The sequence below is a fragment of the Serinus canaria genome, chromosome 23 (assembly GCF_022539315.1).
Source record: "Serinus canaria isolate serCan28SL12 chromosome 23, serCan2020, whole genome shotgun sequence".
Taxonomy (NCBI): domain Eukaryota; kingdom Metazoa; phylum Chordata; class Aves; order Passeriformes; family Fringillidae; genus Serinus; species Serinus canaria.
Genome location: NC_066336.1, coordinates 3,436,591 through 3,443,704, shown reverse-complemented (window position 1 = coordinate 3,443,704; position 7,114 = coordinate 3,436,591). Strand labels below are relative to the sequence as shown.

The 7,114-nt window shown below is 42.1% G+C and overlaps 1 long non-coding RNA gene across 3 annotated transcripts; it reads right to left on the bottom strand.

The window, feature by feature from the left end:
- Positions 1-592: 592 nt before the first annotated feature.
- Positions 593-7,114, bottom strand: LOC127060401 (uncharacterized). Of its 3 annotated transcripts, none has more exons than XR_007779394.1 (3): positions 6,787-7,114; positions 4,151-4,493; positions 593-1,584 (listed from the first exon to the last, which is right to left on the bottom strand). It is a non-coding gene; the product is annotated as an uncharacterized LOC127060401 (long non-coding RNA). The 3 variants fall into 3 exon arrangements; XR_007779393.1 differs by lacking the exon at positions 6,787-7,114 and adding an exon at positions 5,319-6,480; XR_007779395.1 differs by lacking the exon at positions 6,787-7,114 and adding an exon at positions 5,319-6,480 and having other exon boundaries at positions 593-712.

Here is a 7,114-nt window from a genome sequence, read left to right as displayed (position 1 = left end):
TATGTTGGGAAGAAGAAGGCTGCTGTCTTTTCCAACAATCTTCTGTGCATTCAAGAGGATCATTGCACTTCTTGTTGAGAATGATAGAAATATTAGTAGTAATTAGTTCTTTTTCTCTATCTGTGCATCACTGATTGAATTTGAATAGGTTATATTTAATTCCTTAATTTTTTTGAGTAATTAATCACAAGGTCTTCCAATATCACAAATTCTGCTTCACTTCTTTCTTTCGTAGGCCAGACTGGTTCATCTTCTCTCTTTTGTATTATTGCAGACCATATCTAAATGGATTTTTTTTTTCATTTTGAACATTAGATTTAATCTGTATGAACAGAACACTCTATTTATCATTATTTTACCAGTGTGCATGGAAATACAGAATTTTGAAGAGAAGTGACGCCACTCCACTTGAGGTTTTCAATGGAAGACAAGAATGATGATGTCCTACATTCACAGCACTGCTTACAGTAATATTGCCGCAAGTTTCCAGCAACTTAGGTCAGGCTCTGAAGCAGCCATGATCATATAGAAGACTCAAAAGTTTCCGTTTGGCCGCTTTTCCTGAAAAACCGCTAATATGTCTGAATGTTGTGCTGAATCTTGTTGTACAGACACTTCTTTCGAGGTCTGAACTCCTTGCTGGACTTCTGTATCTAAGAATCAGATACAGCAAACCTATGTTTCCTTTATGCTGTAAGAATTTGGTTCTAATCTAGAAGAGCAAGAAAAGGTTGCCATATTAATAGAAGCTAAAGAATCTTCTAAGAAAGCAGTTAATGGACTGCTTTTTTTTACAGATTGGAGCAGAGATTTAGTTGTTTGATGGGGCTCTTTTTTGCTTCTCAATAGAGTTTTAGAAGTGGTGGGGTAAGAAAGTGTGGATTTTTATCGGTTTGCCTTGAAAGAAGAATTACAAGGGAAAGTGTTGAAAAGAATTGATGCAGAGCTCTAAACATTAATGCACTCTTTCGTACAGAGTTTCCGAAGTGAAAACCAAGAGGAGAGAGTGCCAACAAGGTGATTAAATAGAACGAATTCACAATAGCATTCTTTTCTCTCTGAATTACACCTCTAAACCTCAGAGTATTAATAGGAAGTACATAACAATCTCAAAGACTTAAAAATGGATTATGAAGTTTTTATATCCAGTCAACTGTAAGGCTTCACATTTGAATCTGGTTTGCATTTTGGCAAAAGCCTTGAATCTTTTGCAATTTTCCAGATAACAAGGGTTTTAGAACAGGAAGTATGCAAGTGATCTTTTGGACCCTTCATCTCCCTTTTTAGAAGAAGGAATACATTTATTATGTTCCTATTTTTATTCCATCATTGGATTTGATCATGTAAATATCTAGTCATTCTTTTCTTGTTTTCAACCCTTCAAAGAGCATGAACCAAAACTATTCAGAAGTTCTTGATCTGCAACAGTGACAAGCACTATACTGGTAAGAGTCAGTGGAAGTTCTTGATCTGCAACAGTGACAAGCACTATACTGGTAAGAGTCAGTGGACATTAGCCGATCCCCCATGACAGCCCCCTATGGCGAGTTGTTCTGGCAGGACTGATGCTTGTGGGCTGGAATTCTGTGAAATAGAACATTCCATGAATGGGATAAATGGAAACAGATTCTGAACATTCAAACCAACACATGAACAAGTAATAGGGCAAGTAATTTTCTGAGGAAATTTCTTTAGCCCCAGTGTTGTGGATGATGATTATTCTTCCTACCTCCTCTGGCCAGCTGCCAGCACAGCCATCTTACTCCGCTTATGGACAGAAAGCCAGAAGAAGTGATTTTTGAACAAAACACCTCTCAGGACCTTAGAGTGTTTTTTGCTGCAAAATGTTTCAAAGCAGATGGGGAAACAATTCCATTTTAGAGAGTGTGTTGAGAAGACCAGGTTGGAAGTTAAAAACCATGGGTTCTGTTTCTATATATGATACTGATTTTACTTATTATCTATTTGGTAGGGGTTTCTTTTTGTGGAGGTTTTGGTTTTTTTGTTGGTTTTTTTTTTTTGCCTGCATCCTTGAGATTAAAGCATAAGACAGAAAAGTACTGTAAGGTTAAAATACTTTTGAGATGCCTTGTGCTGGAAAACTTGTAGCTACTGTTAAGGCCCATGGGCCAGTTCCTGCTTCATTTCTGAGGAGCTATACAATTCCCATCTGTATTTTAGTTCTAACCATCTGTAGTTATGGTGGAGATGCAAATTAAGAAGACCAAGTTTTGAATCTGGAGGGATGTATTTACCATTTTGTAAAATACAGAGGCTTTTCAGTCTCTGAGCCTACAGTGAAAAAAAGGAGAAGAATCTACACTGTTTTCAACCTGTGGACCATCCACTACTGTCCACGTGCTCAGATTCAAAGCCAAACCGTCCTGTCAGGCCTCACTGGGAGGAATCATTTGGATTCAAAATACTAGGCTAGTATTTGATTTCCTCCAGCACAGTCCTTTGGGCATCAACTTTGATATCTATAGAACCTTTCACAGGGCTCCATCTTGGTCACGTGCATCACGTTTTAGAAGAGAAGAGGCATTGCTGAATGGCTTCAGTGAAAAAACATCTTAAATGCACTCTGAATGGAATTGCGATCCAAAGGAGCCAGTATTGGCTCCAAGAAAGCCTGAGATATTGTCTGTGATGAGATGCCTTCTAAGAGGTTCATTTAAGGTACCAAATACTCCATCAAAATACTGGCAGATTGGTCAGAAGGGAAAAGCAATGTTTTTGAATGGTCCTTTGGGAAGACAGGGCTTGCAGCAAATTTAGTACTTGCTGCTAGGTTGCCTACATTCCAGGAAAGAGTATTAAATACTGAAATTCCACCATGGTAGATGAAGTCTTTGTGACTGTGAAAGTCCGGTGCATGGCAATCTCAGAAAGGAACCCATCAAAGCCCTCAAATGCCAACACACAAGTTGTGAGTTGGCAGTGCATGCCAGTTTTCAGCAAACCACAGCAAAATGCTGATTGCAAAACGAGGCCATTAAGTCACATCCGGTATGAAGCAGTAGGAAAGAGAAAAGCAGCTGAGAGCGTCGACCCCGCTAGGTAGTCTCAGAGTTCTTATTGACATTAGCAGAAATGTGAAATGAGTCTATCAAAATTACGAAGGAGGCAAAAGAAAAGGGAGCAATGACTCCTCTGGCATAGTGTTTCCTAAGAGGAAACTTCCAAATGTAAAGATTGTACCATCCCTTAAACTGAAGGAAGGTATTAAAACAGCAGTTAGGAAATGGCATCAAATGCTGGAAAGACTCTGGGAAGTGTACTTCTAGACAGAAATGACAGTGATGGAAAACCTACTAAACTGGCAACAATCGAGCAGCATTGTACTAAAGCCCAGAAATTTTCACCGCTTCACTCTCTGCCGTTCCTTAAAATGCACACAGCAGCTCTGCAACATTCCTACTCATCATCTCCTTGGCAAACTGGGCATGAGGGTCCGTAGTGACGCAGAGTCCCCAGGCAGGTGCAAAGGAGAGCCACTTTCTTGCAAAAGCCAGGCTCTTTAAGCCAGTCAGGCCTTTATCAGTTGCATAGCTTTAAGCCACAACTAACATAATTCAACCAAGAACCATACTCCACGCTCTGAATCACGATGGTTCTAGAACTTGTTGATCTACCTCTAATTCAGCTGCCTCACTTTCCCATAGTCCTTTTCTACTTAGCCAAAGTAACGGGCCTCAGCCATAGTTTTACAAGGCCTTCCTTTCGGAAGGTTCTACCTATGTGCAACAGCAAACCACTAGTTTCTTCAGCGCCAAGAGTTTAGGTAGACGATTTGCATCTGCCCTTCCGGTGAAACATATTGGGGAGAGAAAATCCTGTCGGAGATGTTCAGTCATTCAATTTTCTAGACAGGCCAAATCCAAAGAAAAGCATGCTATAGGATTGTGTACTTGCTCTTACAAAACCTGTTGCTATCTGACAATGAACTAGCAGAAAATCAGCAAAAATGAGACTTGAGGCAAACAACCTTTTGAAGGGAATAATGAGGTGAGAAATAAAGACAACACGTTTCCAGGCTATCGAGATACTTTAAATGACAGCAAAGGATTTGAGAGCAGAGGCTGAACTCATCCCAAGAAAAACATGACCAAAGACTAAAAGAATCCCAAGAAAAATAGGGGCAACTGACCTGGTTAAGCCTTCAGGAAATCAGTGGCCGCTGATTTAGATATGCCGTTCAAGTTCATTTACTGGTGCACCTTCCACTCCTTTTTCACCTGTCAGCATCACAGGGTGAATTGTGACCTTGGAATCAAGATTACTTGGGATTCTGTTCTTAGCTTTAGGAGAGAAGTACAGCACCTGAAGTACCTACTACTGATGCGATACCCAGGAACACAGAGTTGACACATTTCATTGAAGTCCAATCACAACTAGCAATACTAAGAGGATAGGATTGGCCTCTTTTCATGACGCTCTTCTTGTTGCACAGCCTGCTCTGATTCTGGTGAAACTTTTTCATTAGCTTCTCTCTAAAAAGGAGAAAAACCAATTAAATGTCCCTCCCTGCTGATGCAGGTTTACCATTCGGTTCGTCGAGCCTAAAAGCGGAGTTCGAACTAGCAGGAATTACTGTGTCCCAAGCCTCCGGTCCGTTAAGACAATCTCAGGTTGATAAAAGCCTACATGCTATTGGCTAAAGACTCTGTTTGCCAAAGAGTGGATGCATGCAATTTAATCCAACCCTCTGTAACAAACCCCTGTAATACAAAAGCGCACAAAGAGCAGGAAGGATTATTTGACCATTTAAGGAAGCAACTTTCTCACCTCCTTTTGGCGTGAGCATAATCTGCTAGCTGAAGTAACAAACTTGAGGACAGAACTCTCCCTGCTCCTGAGAAATTGCTGACAAGGGAACCACCAAAGCTCTGTGACTTTCCCCTTTCCATTCATTGGTCAAGCCTAGTAGCCTAAAATTTATGGGGTCAATCAAAGACAAATGCTAATCTAGTAAGAGGTCTATGAAAGGGCCAAAAATTATTGGAGTTCTTCTTAGACAATGGAAATGGAAGCAGAGCTACCAATCTATTTCCTTGCAACATATCCCTAAAACTCATTCCCTTCTATTCATAACTAATGCATAGCCACCAGTACAATCAGGAAAAGACGAAACTGACTGATGTCAGCAAGGGAAGGATTTGAAAGAACTATTGCCATGAATCATCCTATAGACAGTAACTCTAGCATTAAGATCGGAGCCCTTTTAGTAAGTATCACTTATGGGAAATTCAGGACTCCTGCACAATGGATCAAGAGGATTAAGCAGAAGCCCTTTATGGTTTACATGATGCTCTTACACATTCCGACTCTCTGCACATGCTAGTCACGCAATTCTTATTGGTGCCTTTGTCTTGTCCACGCATTCTGCGTGCACCTCTCAGAAGATGTGTTTCCTTACAGTCCAGGTACTTTGCCCCTCCCGCCCCCCCTTCAGGAGCTCTTGTGGTCTTGGAATTGGGTTTCTCAGCTTCTTCTCTCTTGTTTTAGTGCGGCTTATGTCTTGATGAATTCCAGAGAGCCCTTGGAAAATTCTGAGAAGAACTGTTCCAAGCTGGATGGCTGGTGCACCCTGTAGTCTAAGCAGTTCAGATACATTGCCACAATTCCCCCTTCTTCTTGCACCAGGCAGACCCTTTCCACTGCAGATTCTACCAAGAGGCACACCAGTTTCACCATGCATGGAATAACACAAAGCAATGAAATAATGACTACTAGTAAAAAAAAAAGCTCCATTTACGAGATCTTTCAACCATCCAGTTCTTTCCCATCCCTCAAACCATTCATGCAAACCCCACTCCTTCCCAGTAAATTTCTTCATGCTGTCTTGTAGTTGTGTGAGTTTCTTTTGAATGGCTGCAGAATGGTCAAAAAGATTCATGCAACACATTCCTTCAAATTCCTTACACTCGTGCGCCAGTGTTGCTAACAATACATCTATTACAGCTCTTATTTGCAGTGTGCTATGTCTAATAGTATCTACGTCAGTGAGCACCTGATTTAAAATAGAAGATGTTACGTTTAGTTGTTTGAAAATCCAGCATCCGAAATGATTAAAAGCAGGCAAACCTTGATAAGCAGCGACACCTGTCGTAAGGAATGACGCAGTTATTCCTGCTAGAATGAGCACAAGTCTACACAATGAGGGCAATCACGTCTGAAGCTTGTGCTTGTTTTTTTGGTATTCCCGGAAACAACCAAGCGGCTTCCTCATGCAAAGACCATTGTGAAGGTCACAGAGCTCACCAGAGCACGGCTTCTTCCGAAAGATGCCCAGGACCGGCGCCTACGTTCGGGGAGCTGTGTATGCCCGTCTTCTGCGTCTCTTGCTGCCAACATCTTAGCGAAAAGCTTTCTCACGCTTTCTCTCAAGAAGAAACTGTGCCAGCAAAGCAAGCGTCCCTCAACGTTTTTCATGAAATTAGTAAAGTTCTTACCATCTCTGAGACGAAAAGAAAAAGTAAGATTGGCCACGGCGTGCTGCATAACCTTTAAAAAGACGCAAGGAAAAGTTGTCTAAGAGCTCTTTTCCTACATATGTTAAAGTAAGTGTAAACTTCTGGGAAGTGGTTAGTTTTTTGTCCTGGCTCAGTTTGAGATCTGCGCGCTCAATCCTGGTGCTGTGTGCCTTCGTTCTTCACGTCTCAGCATCTGCCGAGCTCTCCGTCTCCCGGAGGTGAAGAAGCGGCTTTTTCGCGCACAGAGCATTGAGCGCGGTGCGCTCCGGACGGCGGCTTCTGCCGAAAGACGCCGGGAACCGGCACCTACCTTCGGAGAGCAGAGGATGCCCGTCTTCTGCGGCTCTTGCCGCCTACATCTTAGCGAAAAGCTTTTCCACGATTTCTCTCATGAAGAATCTGTGCCAGCACAGCAGGCACAGCCTGGTTATGGACTCCTATTTTGCCTCTGCAGTGTATTCCAGAAGTATTCCTCTTCCTAAGCTGCTACTTGTTTTCAAATCGCCGCTCTTCATGTCCCCTGCTACCCTGTGCGAATAAACCCAGGCATATTACCTTGTAGGTTATAAATCCAAGTAATAGGATTTATTACTTGGCCGCGCCACGGGCGGAGGAGGAAGTGGCGCAATGGCGCGCGC